Source organism: Garra rufa, chromosome 20 (genome assembly GCF_049309525.1).
Source record: "Garra rufa chromosome 20, GarRuf1.0, whole genome shotgun sequence".
NCBI classification, from domain to species: domain Eukaryota; kingdom Metazoa; phylum Chordata; class Actinopteri; order Cypriniformes; family Cyprinidae; genus Garra; species Garra rufa.
Window position 1 is genome coordinate 21,836,720 of NC_133380.1, and position 20,588 is coordinate 21,857,307.

Genomic DNA, 20,588 nt, shown 5'->3' on the forward strand with positions numbered 1-20,588 from the left:
AATGAAAGCCATGACATAATCCTCAATTGTCTGCTCACCCTGCTTGAGAAGCATGATCTGCACCGTGGGATTCATGCTGGAACCGAATGACACCATAAAGCCGCTGGATCCTTACTTGGCGAAGTCTTCTGTCACATGGAGAGTCAGACTGAGACGTTCGGATCCATTTGCAGCATTTATTGAGATGTGTCAACAGGCAAGTGTAAACACCAGAAAACAGGAACAACATAGGTAATCCGGGAAACAGTTCAATACTCAAGCAATGGTCGCAATGGCAGGCAGCAGGAATCAATAACGGGGTACACAGTCCAGAATCATACACGGGAAATCCAACACAGAAAGAAACGCTCAGAATTACGACCATAGGGAAACAATAAGACTTAGCAAGGTGGCTGTGTGTGTCTTTGGCTTAAATGCATGTGGGAAAATGTGAAACAGGTGTGTGCAGCAATCAGCTCAGTGGAAAACGAGGAACAGCTGTGTGCAGTGATTGGTGCAGTGGCTTATGGGGATTGCAGTCCAGAATGTGTAGTGCAAGAGTTCATGATGAGAAGACAGACCAGATACATGACACAAAGTATGTGACTAATATCTCACTAATTTTATGTTTTATTGTAATTTAATTTCATGTTTCATGATTTAGTTTTGGTTCCTGAGCTATTTTTAGTGAGGTGCTTATTTCAAATAGCTGCTAGGACACATTTCAAAACCAGGCTAAAACATGTAACTTGACAAAAAACTTGACACATTCTTGAGCTAAATCTTTCTTGAACTTGTTTCTGAAACCCTATCAAATAAACTCCCAGTTTAAAGAACTATATTCAATTAAGTTCTCATGTAAAATAACTGGTTGTTTCCGCGACCTTTCGCGTGTGAGGCGAACGTGATAACCACTACACTACGGAAACCTCGATACCATGATTTCTTGTCATTTGGGAAAATCCTGCAACATTACAGGTAAGCATTCTTCACCAATGTTACGAGCCCCTGCTCTTTCTCTCTTTGTTTCTGTCCTGAGTGCAGCTACTAATTGGATGGGGCGGAGACTAGCACACACACACCTGAAGCCTCTGCCTATTTAAGAGCTGCTGGTGGCACTTCAATGGCGGCTTGCCCTGGGAACTCTGTTTTGTGTTTGATTTTGGGTTTTGTTTTCCTTATTTTCTTTTGTAAAGGATGGTGAGTGATTGTTTGTTTAGTTATAACAGAGTACATAGAAAGCATAGGTAAATGAGCTGACCCGGAAGACTTTTGTTGTGTTTAATTTCTTTCTCGGGAGATAGGAAGTTTTTCTTAAGTCTTCAGTAAGTTGTAGTCTAAATTAGTTAGCTCACCAATCCTCATTTAGGATGTAAGTTCAAGTGCATTCCCTTTTGTTTTCTGTTTTGGTCATAGTCTCTTACTTTTAAAATAAAATGTTTAACTTTTTGCTCTGGCCACTGTTGTTTTTGTTGTTTTAGAATGGCTCTTATGTTGGTCCCTAAATGGGTTGTTGTAACCAATTTTAAAACTTTTTTGGCAGATAGCTGCAATGAAATTTTACTAGACATTTTAAGAAAAATGTAGCTGTGAGAATTTGTTTTGAACTATAAACTCATTTGATCTAAAATATTTACTTAAGAAGTATCCTCTAAATTTTACATTTATATTTAAATAATTCCCATTTTTGAACAGAGAATTCAAACTTAATTTTTTTTAAATTCATGAACGAAAACATTTTGTAATATGATTTTGATGACAATTTTCCATGTTAATGCAATGTCTGATTTTAAAATGTCTTTCAAAGGATGAATTTTGAGATTTAAAATTTTCAACTGATATATCATTTCTTATGATTTCTAAAGTGTAATAGGGAAAAAGGCAACAAAGAAGTCTGTTTGTGAATTCATTGCACTTTAAAAATGTTTAAAAATATTTGAGAATTTCAACAATTTAATGACGTAGATTTCCCATGTTCATGTAAGTGTTTTATTGTGATTTAGTTTCAAGTTTCATGATTTAGTTTTGGTTCCTGAGCTATTTTTAGTGAGGTGCTCATTTCAAATAGCTGCTAGGACCCGTTTCAAAACCTGGCGAAAACATGTAACTTTTTTTGAAAAGCAAACCAATTCAGTTTACCCAAACCAATTCATCAAGTGAAAAGACACATTGTTGAGATGAATCTTTCTTGAACTTGTTTCTGAGACCCTGAGAAATTCACGTATTGTTAAATATTGAAATATAACCTTGATGTAAATAATTGAGGTCAAATAAGTTTCAGGTCAAAAATTCTCATGGCTAAGTCTTTGTTGAAGTGTCTAGTAGAACTTGTTTGTGAAATCCTGTCAAATATACTCGCTGTTTGAAGAACTATATTCAATTACATGCTCATTTAAAATAACTTGCTGTTTCCGCCCGGTTTCGAACCGGGGACCTTTCGCGTGTGAGGCAAACGTGATAACCACTACACTACGGAAACCTCGATACCATATTTTCTTGTCATTTGGGAAAATCCTACAACATTACATGTAAGCGGTCCTCAGCAATTTTAACAAATTCTTGTCAAATAGCTGCAATTAAGTTTTACTAGACATTTTAAGAAAAATGTATCTGTGAGAATTTATTTTGAACTAAAAACTCATTTGACCGAAAATATTTACTTAAGAAGCACCCTTTAAAATTGTACATTTACAATGCTGTACATTTCAATAATTAAACAACATGCTCACATTTTTGATATGCAGGTAAATAAATACAATATTTTATTTTATATTGTTTATACTGTATTTATATTGTATATTGTTATTTTGTCACATGCAAAATGGTTAAAAATATCTGAGTTACACATTACAAATAAGTGCGTCTCACCAATTTGACAAGAATAGATTAGCTTGAAGTACCCTCTAAAAATGTAACATATGTTTAAACAATTTAATGACGTGGATTTCCCATGTTCATGTAAGTGTTTTACTGTGATTTAGTTTCATGAACTCACAAACCGCCTGCAGTTCCTGAGCTATTTTTAGTGAGGTGTTCATTTCAAACAGACTACTACTTTGCCCTGGGAGAGGATTTGCCAAGTACCCAAACCAATTTAGTAAGAGATAAGACACATTTTCCCCAAATCTCTGTAGTATGAACTTTTTGCCATAAAGAAGCGATTCGGTCCCACTTTACATTAGGTCGCCTTAACTACTATGTACTTACATTTAAATTAATCATTTGGTACAATGTACTTATTGTGTACATACATGTTTTTACATTGTACTTATATATTTTTTAAAACCTATATGTAATTACATTTGTAATTAATTTCTGTAATTACCACTGTTGAACCATGCCTTACACCCTAACCCACCCTTAAACCTACCCATACCACCAAACCTATCCCTAACCTTACCCATATCCCACCTTAATAGAAGCAAAAGTGTTTTGCAATGCAATATGACCACATTAAGTACATTGTACTTATTTTTTGATGTAAGTACATAATAGTTAAGGCCACCTAATATAAAGTGTGACCAGCGATTCTAAAAACTTTGTTTCCGCCCGGTCTCGAACCGGGGACCTTTCGCGTGTTAGGCGAACGTGATAACCACTACACTACGGAAACACCTCTTACAGCCTTTGACACTCCCCTTGGAAGGGAGCTTTGAAGAACTCAACAAGGCTCACAAAAATGAAACATTTGTAGTAGTAAAGAAAATATTTTATTTGTTTACTTGCACGTCATGTGACTATTGGAGAAATTTGAACATGTGAAATTCACATATTGTTAAATATTGAAATATTACCTTAAAAGTTTAGAGGGTACTTGAAGTAAATATTTGAGTTCAAATGAGTTTTGGGTGAAAACTTCTTATGGCTAAATCTTTCTTGAACTTGATTCTGAAACCCTGTCAAATAAACTCACAGTTTAAAGAACTATATTCAATTAGGTGCTCATTTAAAAAGTCAAATATTGTTTCCGCCCGGTTTCGAACCAGGGACCTTTCGCGTGGCAGCCGAAAATAGTTAAGCTTAACTTCCCTTAACTTTTCCCATTCATTCTCTATGGTAGTGCTTACTGTATTGTATATACATTATCATTTATATATTGTATCATTTAAATTGTATGTACATTATCGTTTAAAACAATTTTAACAGTGTAATGTGATATAATTATATTGTAATTAATATACATGCGCGCACACACACACACACACACACACACACACACACACACACATTACATTTAAACTGTAATACATTTCTTTAAAAATAATTTTAAAAATGTGTGTGCCATTTAATGGTATGAATTATAATGTGTATAAAACATTTTTACATTTTATATATACATTTTATATTACTTTGTTTAGATACATACACACACACATATTTTATGCAATTAAAATAATAAATATTAAATAATAACACCAATTTATGATGATGCTGAAGACTAAAGTAATAATGCTGAGAATTAAGTTTTCTACCACAGAAATAAATTACAAAACATTTCAAATATATTCAAATCTAAAACAGTTGCATATATATATCCTTATAAATATAATGTTACAATACTACTATGTACATAGTATTGTAATATTATATATATTAGGGCTGGGCGATTCTTTCGATTTTTTCGATTAATTCGAATTTACGTTTTAAGACGATTTAATTTTTTATTAAATCGAGGTATCGCGATTTTTTAATAAAAATATTAGATACATTGTAATTGCACCAATGGCAGAATAATTAAGAGGCGACCACATGATGGCGCGCCTAACTAACCGCTGTATTCAGAACGGAAAACAAATAACGCGTTCTGGTAAAATAGCGCGAGTCACTAAGTGGACATGATTAGCTTGCTAGCAAGTTAGCCTGTTATATTACATACAATTTCACTTATCACATAAACAGAGTAGAGAGGTGATTGAAGACAATAGCGAATTATTTGCATATCGAGTGCGGCCAGCATATTTGTATTTGCGCTGAGTGGAGCTTCAAAGGTTTCTATGTGTTTTGCACATTGACTAATGTATCTCAAGTGTAGAGAGAGTGTAAATAAGAGACTGAATGGGCAGTAGCTTCGTTTATTATAATAGAGCTTTGTGAGATTGCGAACTAAGATGAGTGACAGCTTTTAATCATTTTTAAGGGAGTTTGTAAACGAGATATTATAACAGTTAAATAAACAAGAAGTTATTATTAAGTGACTTACATTGTCTGACTATAACACTATTGCCTGATTTTGCTCTATTTTGTCGTCAAAAGTAATCTGAAACAAGTCACAGCTGAGCCGCAGCGCATCTCCACTCAAACACAGCGTGTTTCGTTTATGAATGAATGTGCGTTTTTAAATGAATCTAGTGAAATGATTCAATTTCCTGTTCATTAAGAGTCACTTGCTTTATTCTTGAATGAACCATCCGTTCAAACGAATCAAATGAATATGATTCAGTAATTAAATCAGTGTCTTACCACCACCTGCTGGCAGATCGTTTCAGGTATTTAAATCATTTAATATTTCTGTGTTCAAAATTGTATATTTTTGTATACGATATAAGTGCAAGAGAAAAGCATGGAAATAGATATTTTCCTCCCGTCTCATATTTATTTGTCTTACAAACATTTACTGTGTCTGGTATGATAAGAATGGGGCCTGGTGGAAAGCGATCACTGATGCAGTTGCAATGTATACTGCAAAATATATGGTGCTCATATATATTGTGGAAAAGCTGGGGTTTCTTTACATGCTAAAAGTAGTAGGGGGAAAAAATCGATTTAAATCGTAAATCGGTTTTTTTGTGAAAAAAATCGGGGATTTTATTTTTAGGCCATATCGCCCAGCCCTAATATATATATATATATATATATATATATATATATATATATATATATATACTGTGAATTTTAAAATACACTTGATATATTTTATTTCAATCTATATTTCAGGAATGGTTATTTGATGCATGCTCTGAAGACCCATCCTCCCATAGTACAGGCCACCAAAAGCCAAAACTATTGCACCTTAACATCACACAAGGCACTGTGACAGTAAAGGATCCAAAGACAGAAACATTTCTACCAGATTCAGGTAAATAAATTATTCATAAATGTCTCATGTATGTGCACACAAAGGCACATTTTTTTTAGCAAATTTATTAATATTTTAAGCAAATATTTTATTTCTGTTAATCTGTAGAACTGCTGAGCACAACACCTTTGCTCATGGCTGCCTCTCTCCGTGCAGCTTGCACCTCGACCCATCAAAATGTGATATTATTATTTATTTTAAAGTACACTACCAGTCAAAAGTTTTTGATTTTTAATGTTTTTTTTTAAAGAAGTCACTTTTGCTCAGCAAGCCTGCATTTATTTGATCCAAGTTACAGTAAAAGCAGTTCAATTTTGATATATTTCTATTTTTTACCATTTAAAATAACTGTTTTTGATTTAAAAAATATTTTAAAATGTAATTTATTCCTGTGATTTCAAGGTTTCTTTGATGAATATAAAGTTCATTAGAACAGCATTTATCTGAAATAGAAATCTTGTAACATTATAATGTCTTTATTATCATTTATTATATTATTTTGATCAATGTAAATCATCCTTGCTAGATAAAAGTATTTATTTCTATAATTTATTTCAATACCACAGGAATAAACTGCATTTTAAATATATTCAAATAGAAAGTAGTTATTTTAAATAGTAAAAATATTTCACAATACTAGTGCATTTGTTGTATTTGGGATCAAATATTATATAGATAGATAGATAGATAGATAGATAGATAGATAGATAGATAGATAGATAGATAGATAGATAGATAGATAGATAGATAGATTCAACAACAACAATAATTTTGCATTTTATTATATTTGTTGTTGTGGTTTATTCTATAAGTATTTAAGTATATTTATTTAATTATTATATATTTTGGTTAGTACTATACTGTACTAATGACCTTTTTTTTTTTTTTTTATTAGGGCCGGGACTCGATTAAAAAAATTAATCTAATTAATTAGAGGCTTTGTAATTAATTAATCGAAATTAATCGCATTTTAATTGCATATATACACATTACAAACAAGTGCTTCTCACTAATTTGACACTTTTAGCAGATACCTACAGTAAAGCTCTACTAGACATTTTAAGAAACAAGCCGAAAGCAGTTGTTTTGAAAACTAAAACTCATTTGACCAAACAGATTAGCTTAAAGTACCCTCTAAAAATGTAAGATATTTGAACAATTTAATGCCATGGATTTCCCATGTTAATGTAAGTGTTTTATTGTGATTTAGTTTCAAGTTTCATGATTTAGTTTTAGTATCTGAGCTATTTTTAGTGAGGTGCTCATTTCAATAGCTGCTAGGTCCCGTTTCAAAACCAGGTGAAAACATGTAACTTTTTTTGAAAAGCAAACCAATTCAGTTTACCCAAACTAAGTCATCAAGAGAAAAGACATATTTTCCCCAAATCTCTGTAATGCAAACTTTTTGCCCGAAAGAAGCGATTCTAAAAACTTTGTTTCCGCCCGGTCTCGAACCGGGGACCTTTCGCGTGTTAGGCGAACGTGATAACCACTACACTACGGAAACACTTCTTACAGCCTTTTTCACTGCCCTGGTGGGGATCTTTGAGGAACTCAACAGGGTTCACAAAAATAAAACAATTATAGTATTAAAGAAAATATTTTGTTTACTTGCATGTCATGTGACTAATGGCGAACACTAGAGAAATGTAAACGTGAAATTCACATATTGTTACATATTGAAATATAACCTTGATGTAAATAATTGAGGTCAAATAAGTTTCAGGTCAAAGCTTCTCATGGCTAAGTCTTTGTTGAAGTGTCTAGTAGAACTTGTTTCTGAAATCCTGGCAAATAAACTCGCTGTTTGAAGAACTATATTCAATTACGTGCTCATTTAAAATAACTTGCTGTTTCCGCCCGGTTTCGAACCGGGGACCTTTCGCGTGTGAGGCGAACGTGATAACCACTACACTACGGAAACCTTGGTACCATGCCTTCTTGTCATTTGGGAAAATCCTACAACATTACAGGTAAGCATTCTTCACCAATTTTAAAACTTTTTTGGCAGATAGCTGCAATGAAATTTTACTAGACATTTTAAGAAAAATGTAGCTGTGAGAATTTGTTTTTAACGTTTTAACGTTTTAAGAACATTTTAACGACGTGGACTTCCCATGTTCATGTAAGTGTTTTATTGTGATTTAGTTTCATGTTTCATGATTTAGTTTTGGTTCCTGAGCTATTTTTAGTGAGGTGCTCATTTCAAATAGCTGCTAGGACCCATTTCAAAACCAGGCGAAAACATGTAACTTTTTTTGAAAAGCAAACCAATTCAGTTTACCCAAACCAATTCATCAAGTGAAAAGACACATTGTTGAGATAAATCTTTCTTGAACTTGTTTCTGAGACCCTGAGAAATTCACGTATTGTTAAATATTGAAATATAACCTTGATGTAAATAATTATTCAATTACGTGCTCATTTAAAATAACTTGCTGTTTCCGCCCGGTTTCGAACCGGGGACCTTTCGCATGTGAGGCGAACGTGATAACCACTACACTACGGAAACACCTCTTACAGCCTTTTTCACTGCCCTGGTGGGGATATATATATATACACACACACACACACACACACACACACACACACACACACACACACACACACACACACACACAGACACAGACACACACACACACACACACACACACACACACACACACACACACACACACACACACACATATGTGCACACAAAAGCACATTTTTTTTAGCAAATTTATTAATATTTTAAGCAAATATTTTATTTCTGTTAATCTGTAGAACTGCTGAGCACAATACCTTTGCTCATGGCTGCCTCTCTCCGTGCAGCTTGCACCTCGACCCATCAAAATGGGATATAATTATTTACTTTAAAGTACACTACCAGTCAAAAGTTTTTGATTTTTAATGTTTTTTTTAAAGAAGTCACTTTTGCTCAGCAAGCCTGCATTTATTTGATCCAAGTTACAGTAAAAGCAGTTCAATTTTGATATATTTCTATTTTTTACCATTTAAAATAACTGTTTTTGATTTAAAAAATATTTTAAAATGTAATTTATTCCTGTGATTTCAAGGTTTCTTTGATGAATATAAAGTTCATTAGAACAGCATTTATCTGAAATAGAAATCTTGTAACATTATAATGTCTTTATTATCATTTATTATATTATTTTGATCAATGTAAATCATCCTTGCTAGATAAAAGTATTTATTTCTATAATTTATTTCAATACCACAGGAATAAACTGCATTTTAAATATATTCAAATAGAAAGTAGTTATTTTAAATAGTAAAAATATTTCACAATACTACTGCATTTGTTGTATTTCGGATCAAATATTATATATAGATATTTGAAGAGTTTAATGATGTGGATTTCCCATGTTCATGTAAGTCTTTTATTGTGATTTAGTTTCAAGTTTCATGATTTAGTTTTAGTATCTGAGCCATTTTTAGTGAGGTGCTCATTTCAAATAGCTGCTAGGTCCCGTTTCAAAACCAGTTGAAAACGTAAATTTTTTGAAAAGCAAACCAATTCAGTTTACCCAAACTAATTCATCAAGAGAAAAGACATATTTTCCCCAAATCTCTGTAATGCAAACTTTTTGCCCCAAAGAAGCGATTCGAAAAACTTTGTTTCCGCCCGGTCTCGAACCGGGGACCTTTCGCGTGTTAGGCGAACGTGATAACCACTACACTACGGAAACACCTCTTACAGCCTTTTTCACTGCCCTGGTGGGGAGCTTTGAGAAACTCAACAGGGTTCACAAAAATAAAACAATTATAGTATTAAAGAAAATATTTTGTTTACTTGCATGTCATGTGACTAATGGCTAACACTAGAGAAATGTAAACGTGAAATTCACATATTGTTACATATTGAAATATAACCTTGATGTAAATAATTGAGGTCAAATAAGTTTCAGGTCAAAACTTCTCATGGCTAAGTCTTTGTTGAAGTGTCTAGTAGAACTTGTTTCTGAAATCCTGGCAAATAAACTCGCTGTTTGAAGAACTAAATTCAACTAGGTGCTCATGTAAAATAATTTGCTGTTTCCGCCCGGTTTCGAACCGGGGACCTTTCGCGTGTGAGGCGAACGTGATAACCACTACACTACGGAAACCTTGATACCATGCCTTCTTGTCATTTGGGAAAATCCTGCAACATTACAGGTAAGCGTTCCTCATTAATTTAAAAAAAATTTTGGCAGATAGCTGCAATGAAATTTTACTAGACATTTTAAGAAAAATGTAGCTGTGAGAATTTGTTTTGAACTATAAACTCATTTGATCTAAAATATTTACTTAAGAAGTATCCTCTAAATTTTACATTTATATTTAAATAATTCCCATTTTTGAACAAAGAATTAAAACTTATTTTTTTTAATTTATGAACGAAAACATTTTGTAATATGATTTTGATGACAATTTTCCATGTTAATGCAATGTCTGATTTTAAAATGTCTTTCAAAGGATGAATTTTGAGATTTAAAATGTTCAACTGATATATCATTTCTTATGATTTCTAAAGTGTAATAGGGAAAAAGGCAACAAGGAAGTCTGTTTGTGAATTCATTGCACTTTAAAAATGTTTAAAAATATTTGAGAATTTCAACAATTTAATGACGTGGATTTCCCATGTTCATGTAAGTGTTTTATTGTGATTTAGTTTTGGTTCCTGAGCTATTTTTAGTGAGGTGCTCATTTCAAATAGCTGCTAGGACCCGTTTCAAAACCAGGCGAAAACATGTAACTTTTTTTGAAAAGCAAACCAATTCAGTTTACCCAAACCAATTCATCAAGAGAAAAGACACATTGAGTACGTTTACATGGACAACAATATTCCGATTTTAACGCGATTAAGTCAATACTCTGATTAAGAAGCAACCATGTAAACTGATATTTTTGATTAATTTAATCCGACTAAAGTCATAATCTGAGTAAACACAAATCGAATTAAGACAGGTGGAGTATTCCTATTTTAGTCGCATTATGGAAGACATGTACACACCTTAATCAGACTATTCCCCTTGTGTAGGACTTTTTGCCACATTTTGTGACAGGATACACACTAATGCTGCGTTCCAGGCAGGTTTTTGAGCTCGTAAATCACGTGTTCAAACCACGACTCAGGACTTTGTAGCGTTCCAGGCAAGCCACGCCAAGCATTTATTATTTTTATAGTATTAATAATTTGATTGCAACGTTATATTGTCCTAAACTCTATTTTTCCACCGTGTGCCACTAAAAACCGCACCCCTACAGGCTTTATTGTTGTTTCTCGGGCTATGTCACGTCAGAACTCGGAACTGGGAGTACGTCGTTGATCTAGTACGAGTTCACGGGTGGGAATTCACGGGTTTGAGTGCCGTTCCAGTGCACTTTCACGGGTAGAAGTTTGGAAAAACACGGGTAACGGGTTGTCTGGAACGCGGCATAATGCTCTCAGTTGGTCGCGCTTTGGTTTCATTTTTATTTATTTATTTTTTGCTACAACATGGGCTTAATCAATGCTCATTGCTGATAAATAGCCTAGTTTGTTATCATAATTTTTAGTTTTATGGAAACGTTTTTAACATTCAACCCCCTTTTTCATTAGTATTATTTGTAAGTATTTATTTTAATTTTGTGAACGGGATTTCCTCTATTGGAATGTCTTAGGATGCTTTTTACTTTTACTTTCAAATTCATGATCTTGGTTTTGCTTGCATATATAAGGCTACACCTATCAATTTTAAGATTAAAACAAATTCTTAAAAGATGGATTTGTTATTTTTAATTAAACAGCATAACAAAATAAATTAAAACTAGCTTATATAGCATTTATTAACAAAAACTAATAAGACGAGGCATGGACTCCATCACATGCTGTTATATGCTCATTTCAAATAGCTGCTAGGACCCATTTCAAAACCAGGCGAAAACATGTAACTTTTTTTGAAAAGCAAACCAATTCAGTTTACCCAAACTAATTCATCAAGAGAAAAGACATATTTTCCCCAAATCTCTGTAATGCAAACTTTTTGCCCCAAAGAAGCGATTCTAAAAACTTTGTTTCCGCCCGGTCTCGAACCGGGGACCTTTCGCGTGTTAGGCGAACGTGATAACCACTACACTACGGAAACACCTCTTACAGCCTTTTTCACTCCCCTGGTGGGGATCTTTGAGAAACTCAACAGGGTTCACAAAAATAAAACAATTATAGTATTAAAGAAAATATTTTGTTTACTTGCATGTCATGTGACTAATGGCTAACACTAGAGAAATGTAAACGTGAAATTCACATATTGTTACATATTGAAATATAACCTTGTAAATAATGTAAATAATTGAGGTCAAATAAGTTTCAGGTCAAAACTTCTCATGGCTAAGTCTTTGTTGAAGTGTCTAGTAGAACTTGTTTCTGAAATCCTGGCAAATAAACTCGCTGTTTGAAGAACTAAATTCAACTAGGTGCTCATGTAAAATAATTTGCTGTTTCCGCCCGGTTTCGAACCGGGGACCTTTCGCGTGTGAGGCGAACGTGATAACCACTACACTACGGAAACCTTGATACCATGCCTTCTTGTCATTTGGGAAAATCCTGCAACATTACAGGTAAGCGTTCCTCATTAATTTAAAAAAAATTTTGGCAGAAAGCTGCAATGAAGTTTTTACTAGACATTTTAAGAAAAATGTAGCTGTGAGAATTTGTTTTTAACTATAAACTCATTTGACCTAAATTATTTACTTAAGAAGTATCCTCTAAATTTTACATTTATATTTCTATAATTCCCATTTTTGAACAGAATTCAAACTTTTTTTTTTTACTTCATGAACTAAAACATTTTGTAATATGATTTATGACAATTGTCCATGTTAATGCAATGTCTGATTTTAAAATGACATCTGACTCGACATCTGTCTAAACCAACTTAGCAATAAGAGACACATTGTCTCCACACTTCTGTAACACTTCTTCTGTAGCCATTTTGCCCCAAAGAACCAAATCTAAAAATGTTGTTTCCACTCGGTTTCAAGCCAGTATATTTACAATATTTAATTTTATATTGTTTTATTTTGTGAGTTACACACATAGGACGTAGTGTCCGTGATGTCACCCGTAGGTTTCTAAAGAGTATTTTTGAAGCCCAAAGTGGGCGGAGCCAGCCATTGCCATCATGGCAGCACGTCACAAAGCATTACTCCTGAATAATCGAAAATGGGCAGAGTCAGGACGTGGGTGGATCTGGTCGCTAAAACCACATCCGCTTAGCTCGACAGTGGTGACAGCAGCGACAATCCACCTGTCACTCAAGTGGTCACGCTTCTAACTATGCAGAACTTTAAGGCTTAATATAATTTAAACAGATGAGTTATAAAAAAAAAATAAAAAAAAAACCCATTCACAGTTGTCATGAAGGGCAAAATTAGCTATATAGACCAAAACCACTTTTTGTACCAGGCTGTAAACATAATTATTTCTACTGTAAAGTTGGCCATTTGAACATGGGGTGTCTATGGGTTTGACTCCCTTTTGGAGTCAGTCTCTAGCGGCCAGTCAATGAATTGCAGTTTAAGTCACTTCTATGTTGGTTTCATGAGAGAGACAGGAAGGTTCCCGCTTGGTTACACATAAGTGCTTCCCACCAATTTGAGACTTTTGGCAGATATCTACAATAAAGTTCTACTAGATATTTTTAAGAAAGAAGCCGTATGAAGTTATTTTGACCTACAACTCATTTAACCTGTTAAATTTGCTTGATGTACCCTCTACAAATTAAGATAACAGTTCAACAATTTAACAATGTGGATTTCCTTTTCATGTTCATGTAAGTGTATTTTGATTTAGTTTCATGAACTCACAAACTGCTTGCATTTCCCCCACACACACCCAGGGCAGTGAAACGGAAAACAGCAGGTGTTTCCGTAGTGTAGTGGTTATCACGTTCGCCTAACACGCGAAAGGTCCCCGGTTCGAGACCGGGCGGAAACAAGGATTTTAGAATTGCTTCTTTAGACCTATTTATATGCTAATTGTTTCTCATGGTGATTTTTTTCAACATTTGCAGTGGCTATTCAGTGATTTTATTGCTGTCCAATTCCAAAACTTGTTTTGTAAATCAGCCAAGCACTGTTACTGTAACTGTTGAGCTTCACGGTAATGTGCATGCACTTAAAATATGGACACTTTCACGTGAACCAGAAGTTGGTACCTTTTTTACATCAGTATTGTGGCGTATTTAAGTATTTTGGGATCCACCAAAAGTTTAAAATTGGTGTGGAGTGCTGTTTATCACATAAGATTTTCTAAAAAATAAAAAAATAACATGAAGGTTTCCACAGTGTAATGGTTATCACGTTCACTTCACATTTTGTGTTTGCAAAAATGGTTAAACAACTCTTAACTTTTCCCATTCATTTTCTATGGTAGTGCTTACAAATACAGATGCAATATATTTTTGCCCACACAGATTTCAAGGCGCTGTTTCATCATTTCCCTGGCAGGGTGTTTAAGTACCACACAGTCATTTGTCAATCATTTACTGTGGAGCAAAGGACAGTCTGTCTGTGTTTGTCTTATCAGATTGCCACAGACATTCCTTGCACAAGCTTAAGTGTAAAGATAATGTTACACATTTAATATTTATTTAATTTTTTGTTAGTTTAATTTAGAGAAATAAAATGCAGCTTCATTTTCTCTACCTTTTGAAATTATGGACACTTTGCTTGTTTGTAGTTTTTAGGTTAACTGTTCTGACTATTTAAATGTTATCTTGCTCGCTTTTGTAAAACATTTTAATTTGTTCAATATTTACTAAAATACAAAAAAGTTAAAGTTTACAAAAAAGTTAGTTTAATAGTAACAATTAACTTTTTAAAAGTATTATATGTATTTACGAACCTAAGCAAGATAAAATATAAATTTACATATTGAAAATATGACAAATGTTACTAAACCAAGTTACCAAAACTTATTACAGTTTAAAATAATTGTGTTTTATATTACTATATTTTAAAATATAATTTATTCCTCTGATGCAAAGCTGAATTTTGAAATTATTATCAATGTTGGAAAAAGTTGTGCTGCTTAATATTTTTTGGGGGAATCTGTGATTCTTTTTTTTTCAGGATTGCTGCTGAATAAAATGTTAAAAAGAATAGAATTTACTCAAAATATAAATCTTTTCTAACAATATAAGTATTTGCTATCACCTTTTTTTCAATTTACCACATCCTTGCTGAATAAAAGTATTAATTTCTTTCAAAAAAGAAATAAGAAAAATGTACTGACCCCAAACTTTTAAATGGTATTATATATTGTTGTATTGGTCTATTTTAAATAAATGCTGTTCTTTTCAACTTTTTATTTGTTAAAGAATCACAGGTTCCAACAAAATATTAAGCAGCACAACTGTTTTCAACACTGATAATAAATCAGCATATTAGAATGATTTCTGAAGAATCATGTGACACTAAAGACTGGAGTAATGATGCTGAAAATTCAGCTTTGTATCACAGGAATAAATTACATTTTAAAATATATTCACATAGAAAACAGTTATTTTAAATTGATATAATATTTCACAATATTAATTTTTTTCTGTATTTGTGATCAAATAAATGCAGCCTTGATGTGCATAAGAAATGTCTTTAAAAAACATTAAAAACTAACTGATCCCAAACTTGAGTGTGTGTGTGTGTGTGTATGTGTAGGTGTATATATATATATATATATATATATATATATATATATATATATATATATATATATATATATATAGGTATAGACTATATGGGTAGCAATTAAACAGTAAGGAACTTTATTTTAATTAACTGTGCTGCTGCTGCTACAACTAATTCTTGTTACTCACAAGAAGAACTGATGCAGGATTTCCGTTCTTCAGGTTTGGAGGAGGAGGGACATTTTTCAGAAACATCACCCTCTGCTGATATACACTGGACTTGTCTTTCTGTCCAACCACTTCCACAGCTTGCAGAGCACTAATATGCAAAAAGGAGATATATGTGCAAACATCTATTTTAAACAGACATTATGGTTTGGTAAAAACATTTAGTAATTTATTAGAATTTTAAATATTGTATAATTATTCAGTTATGTATATATTAAGTCTTAAATTCAGCAAAACTGCATATCAACTTTTTCTTTTTTTAATCAAAAACTTTTTCTTATAAAAAATTACATATTTTAATTGCAGCCTGGACATTCTTGAAATATGCACATTTTAAAAGACAAATTCAGATCATGAATAATTACTTTAATAAACTCACAGGCCCCCATATACCCACTCTCCAAGTGTGTGGGGAGGGACAAAGCAGCCGAAAGCATGGCAAGATGTCCTCAGGAGGGGCGCCGGGGCAGTCTAATGAAGAGTTAAGACTGTACTCATAATTATCAATCCCAGCGTGAACCTCACTGCAGGACACCAACCTTCTCTGATATCCCTGACCGCAGGTGACTGAGCACTAAAATGGAAAACAGCCTTGATAGAAACAAAACCAAATCCACAGTCTAAAAATTTTAATTATCTTTGCCATTAGTGAATCATAAATGCACACTTTACAAATTGCATATATTAATTTGTTTAATAGTTATTCAAGATTTAAACCATCTTTTGGCACAGAACTTCAATTGTCAAATTATTTACAAATTAAATTTTTAAATAATTTTCTTCTCACCTCTGACCATTCTCCTGTAATCCAGATAAACTCACAGGGTTGTAAATTACAATGTTCCTTATCAGCCGGTTTTCTCTGGTTCATGCAGTACGTCTCATGCACCTCATCTTCATCCTTGTCCAAACACACAACTGCTCGAAACTTGTACCCAGAACCGCATGTTTTGCTGCACTAAAGTTAAGGAAATCCAGAAAAGAGTGCACCGATTTCAAACAACAGGATAACGAAATTACATTACAATTTAAGGGTTTTATGCGTGCACCTCTTTGAAAACTACTACTGAGATACACTTTGTATTTCGGTAGAGTTCAGCTTTAGCTATGAATATAATTCAGGGGTGCACATAGTGGTCCGCAGGTCCGCATGCACGACCAAAATAAGAAAATGCACCTTGTAAACAAGTTCAGAGCGCGCATTTGCGTACCGATATGGTTGCAGCTGTTAATGTACAATTACCATTTTAGATCGACAAACTTTAATACTGCATAATTTCTATTCGAACTAAAAGCATAACTTTAGGCTATTCGCTGCCGTTTTGCAAAAACGTGACATTTCATTCACTGACGCTTTTCACTGAACGCTCTTTAGCTCGTATACCGAAGGCCGTGCGCGTCCGCGATTCCGCTCACCTTTCGCATTACGTACCTCCCGGCAACCCGCCAAAATAAAAGCTTGCTAATTTAAGTTTGAAGTTTTATTTTTAAAGGATTACTCCAGAACAAAAAATTACAGATAATGTACTCACCCCCTTGTCATCCAAGATGCCCATGTCTTTCTTCTTCAGTCGTAAAGAAATTATGTTTTTTGAGGAAAACATTTCAGGATGTCTCTCCATATAATTAATTTGTATGTTGCCAAGTTTGAACTTCCAAAATGCAGATTAAACGGAACTACAAAGACCTCTAAACGACGCCAGCCGAGAAAGAAGGGACTTATCTAGCGAAACGATCGGTTATTTTCAAAACAAATTGACCATTTATATCATTTTAACCTTAAATGCTCGTCTTGTCTTGTCTCTGCAATGCGCATGCTTAGTCTGTGTAATCTGGGTCAATTAGGGTATGTCGAAAAACTCCCATCTCGTTTTCGTCTTTAATTTAATCATCCTACAACGCTGTTTTACCTTTTTTGCAAAGGGCGTTTTATGTTCTTTGTATGTTCACTTTTTAAACACTGGGTCGGTACTTTTGCAGTGATGTAGGATGATTTTGAAGTTGGGGGAGAAAACGAGATGGGAGTTTTTCCGACCCCTAACTGTATTGACCCGGATCACACAGACTACGCATGCGCGCATAGCAGAAACAAGACAAGATGAGCATTTGAGTTTGAAAAATACATAAATTGTCAATTTGTCTCGAAAATAACCGGTCGTTTCGCTAGATAAGACCCTTCTTCCTCGGCTGGGATTGTTTAGAGCCCTTTAAAGCTGCATTTAAACTGCATTTTGGAAGTTCAAACTTGGGGGCACAATACATATCCATTATATGGAGAGAAATCCTGAAATATTTTCCTTAAAAAACATAATTTCTTTACGACTGAAGAAAGAAAGACATGGACATTTTGAATGACAAGGGGGTGAGTACAATATCTGTACATTTTTGTTCTGAAAGTGAACGAATCCTTTTAAGTTTTCTGTAAAATAATTGTATTTTTATATAATATTCCCTTTTTATTTTACAACATAATACTACTACAACACTTTATTATTTTGTTTATTATTTTATATTAAAAAAACTAAATAAATAGAGTCCAATTATATTATTGTCACTATTATTAATTTTATATTTTATTATATTTGATGGGTCACACTATATGTAGAGTCCAATGATATTATTATCACTATTATTAATTTTATATTTAATTATATTTAATGGGTCCAATGATATTATAATCTCCAGGTACTCTTATGAGAACCAGGCTAAAAAACTTATGTGCACCTTAAAATATAATGTATGATGACTGCAAACCCAGGTTGGAATCCCCACTATAGGGTTAACTTCAAATGCAGAGAAAGTAAAGAAAGTGGGAAGCGAGGTACCTGTTTCTGGGAATCCTGTCATATGCTGTAAATTTTTGACAGTGAGCAGCACCAAGCTTTGTGCGAGGCAACTTGGCCCCTCAAGCATCCGACAGGCAAAGTGAGCTACTCTAATAGGCTCCAGCTGCCTGTGTCTGGTGTGAAGGGGGGAGAAGTGGAGGTGTTCTCCAGAGCAGTGCACTCAACTAATTACACTTCTTTTAAGTGCTTTGATTCCATGCTGCTAGATGACCCAGATATGAGGTTTACGGAACAGTTTTTGTTGTCTGAAAAGTTTTTCTGTAGACCAGTGCTTCTCAACCTTTTTGACTCAAAGAACCCCCAACTGTCCAACACAATATTCAAAGGCCCCTTTTTTAGAGGTTTTTATGAAAAGTTATACTTAGATATTTTAGCAGTTCTCTGTGTGTGATTGTGTGATACAAACTCGCAATTCTGCCTTTTTTCTCACAGTTGTGAATTTATATCTTGCAATTCTTATATTTTTTTAGAATTACATGATACAAACTTTTTTCTGAGAATTACATGCTACAAACTCGCAATTCTGACTTTTTTAAAATTATAAAATATAAAGTCAGAATTACGAGATATAAAGTCAGAATCGTGAGTGATAAAGTCGAAATTGCAGGATATAAACTCGCAATTCTGACTTTTTTCCTTGCAATTACAAGTTTATATTTCGCAAATCTGACTTTTTTTTTATTACGTGATACAAACTTGCAATTCTGACTTTTTTCTCAGAATTGTGAGTTATAAAATCAGAATTGCGAAATATAAAGTCAGAATTATGGGATATAAACTCGCAATTCTGACTTTTTTTCTTGCAATCGCAAGTTTATATATTGCAATTCTGATTCTTTTTAGAATTATGTGATACAAACTCGCAATTCTGACTTTTTTTTCTCAGAAATGCGAGTTATGAAGTCAGAATTGTGAGTTATAAAGTCAGAATTGTGAGTCATAAAATCAGAATAGTAAGATATAAAGTCAAAATTATGGGATATAAACTCGCAATTCGGACTTTTTTTCTTGCAATCGCAAGTTTATATATTGCGATTCTGATTCTTTTTAGAATTATGTGATACAAACTCACAATTCTGACTTTTTTTCTCAGAAATGCGAGTTATGAAGTCAGAATTGGGAGTTATAAAGTCATAATTGCAGGATATATAAACTCGCAATTGTGACTTTCTTTCTTATAATCACAAGTTTATATCTCACAATTCTGATTCTTTTTTTAGAATTGCATGATACAAACTCGCAATTCTGACATTTTTCTCAGAATTGTGAGTTATAAAATCAGAATTGCGAAATATAAAGTCAGAATTATGGGATATAAACTCGCAATTCTGACTTTTTTTTTCTTGCAATCGCAAGTTTATATATTGCAATTCTGATTCTTTTTAGAATTTTGTGATACAAACTCGCAATTCTGACTTTTTTTCTCAGAAATGCGAGTTATCAAGTCAGAATTGGGAGTTATAAAGTAAGAATTGCGAGTCATAAAATCAGAATAGCAAGATATAAAGTCAGAATTATGGGATATAAACTCGCAATTCTGACTTTTTTTCTTGCAATCGCAAGTTTATATATTGCAATTCTGATTATATCCCCCCTGAATTGTGGGATATAAACTCACAATTCTGACTTTTTATAATTACATCATACAAACTTGCAATTCTGACTTTTTTATTTTTAGAATTGTGAGATATAAACCTCCAATTGCGAGTTATAAAGTCAGAATTTCTAGATATAAAGTCAGAATTGCAGGATATAAACTTGCAATTCTGATTTTCTTTCTCGCAATTGCAAGTTTATATCTCACAATTC

General features: G+C 33.3%; 10 non-coding genes across 10 annotated transcripts; 1 reads left to right on the forward strand and 9 right to left on the reverse strand.

Annotated features, from left to right (window-relative positions):
• Positions 1 to 2,385: 2,385 nt before the first annotated feature.
• trnav-cac (transfer RNA valine (anticodon CAC)) lies at positions 2,386 to 2,458 on the reverse strand. Its single transcript has one exon. It is a non-coding gene; the product is annotated as a tRNA-Val (tRNA).
• Positions 2,459 to 3,519: 1,061 nt separating this feature from the next.
• Positions 3,520 to 3,592, reverse strand: trnav-aac (transfer RNA valine (anticodon AAC)). Its single transcript has one exon. It is a non-coding gene; the product is annotated as a tRNA-Val (tRNA).
• Positions 3,593 to 7,489: 3,897 nt separating this feature from the next.
• Positions 7,490 to 7,562, reverse strand: trnav-aac (transfer RNA valine (anticodon AAC)). Its single transcript has one exon. It is a non-coding gene; the product is annotated as a tRNA-Val (tRNA).
• Positions 7,563 to 7,906: 344 nt separating this feature from the next.
• trnav-cac (transfer RNA valine (anticodon CAC)) lies at positions 7,907 to 7,979 on the reverse strand. Its single transcript has one exon. It is a non-coding gene; the product is annotated as a tRNA-Val (tRNA).
• A 515-nt stretch (positions 7,980 to 8,494) lies between these two features.
• Positions 8,495 to 8,567, reverse strand: trnav-cac (transfer RNA valine (anticodon CAC)). The gene has a single exon. It is a non-coding gene; the product is annotated as a tRNA-Val (tRNA).
• Positions 8,568 to 9,674: 1,107 nt separating this feature from the next.
• trnav-aac (transfer RNA valine (anticodon AAC)) lies at positions 9,675 to 9,747 on the reverse strand. Its single transcript has one exon. It is a non-coding gene; the product is annotated as a tRNA-Val (tRNA).
• Positions 9,748 to 10,091: 344 nt separating this feature from the next.
• On the reverse strand, positions 10,092 to 10,164 carry trnav-cac (transfer RNA valine (anticodon CAC)). Its single transcript has one exon. It is a non-coding gene; the product is annotated as a tRNA-Val (tRNA).
• Positions 10,165 to 12,092: 1,928 nt separating this feature from the next.
• Positions 12,093 to 12,165, reverse strand: trnav-aac (transfer RNA valine (anticodon AAC)). Its single transcript has one exon. It is a non-coding gene; the product is annotated as a tRNA-Val (tRNA).
• Positions 12,166 to 12,515: 350 nt separating this feature from the next.
• trnav-cac (transfer RNA valine (anticodon CAC)) lies at positions 12,516 to 12,588 on the reverse strand. Its single transcript has one exon. It is a non-coding gene; the product is annotated as a tRNA-Val (tRNA).
• A 1,354-nt stretch (positions 12,589 to 13,942) lies between these two features.
• Positions 13,943 to 14,015, forward strand: trnav-aac (transfer RNA valine (anticodon AAC)). The gene has a single exon. It is a non-coding gene; the product is annotated as a tRNA-Val (tRNA).
• Positions 14,016 to 20,588: the final 6,573 nt, after the last annotated feature.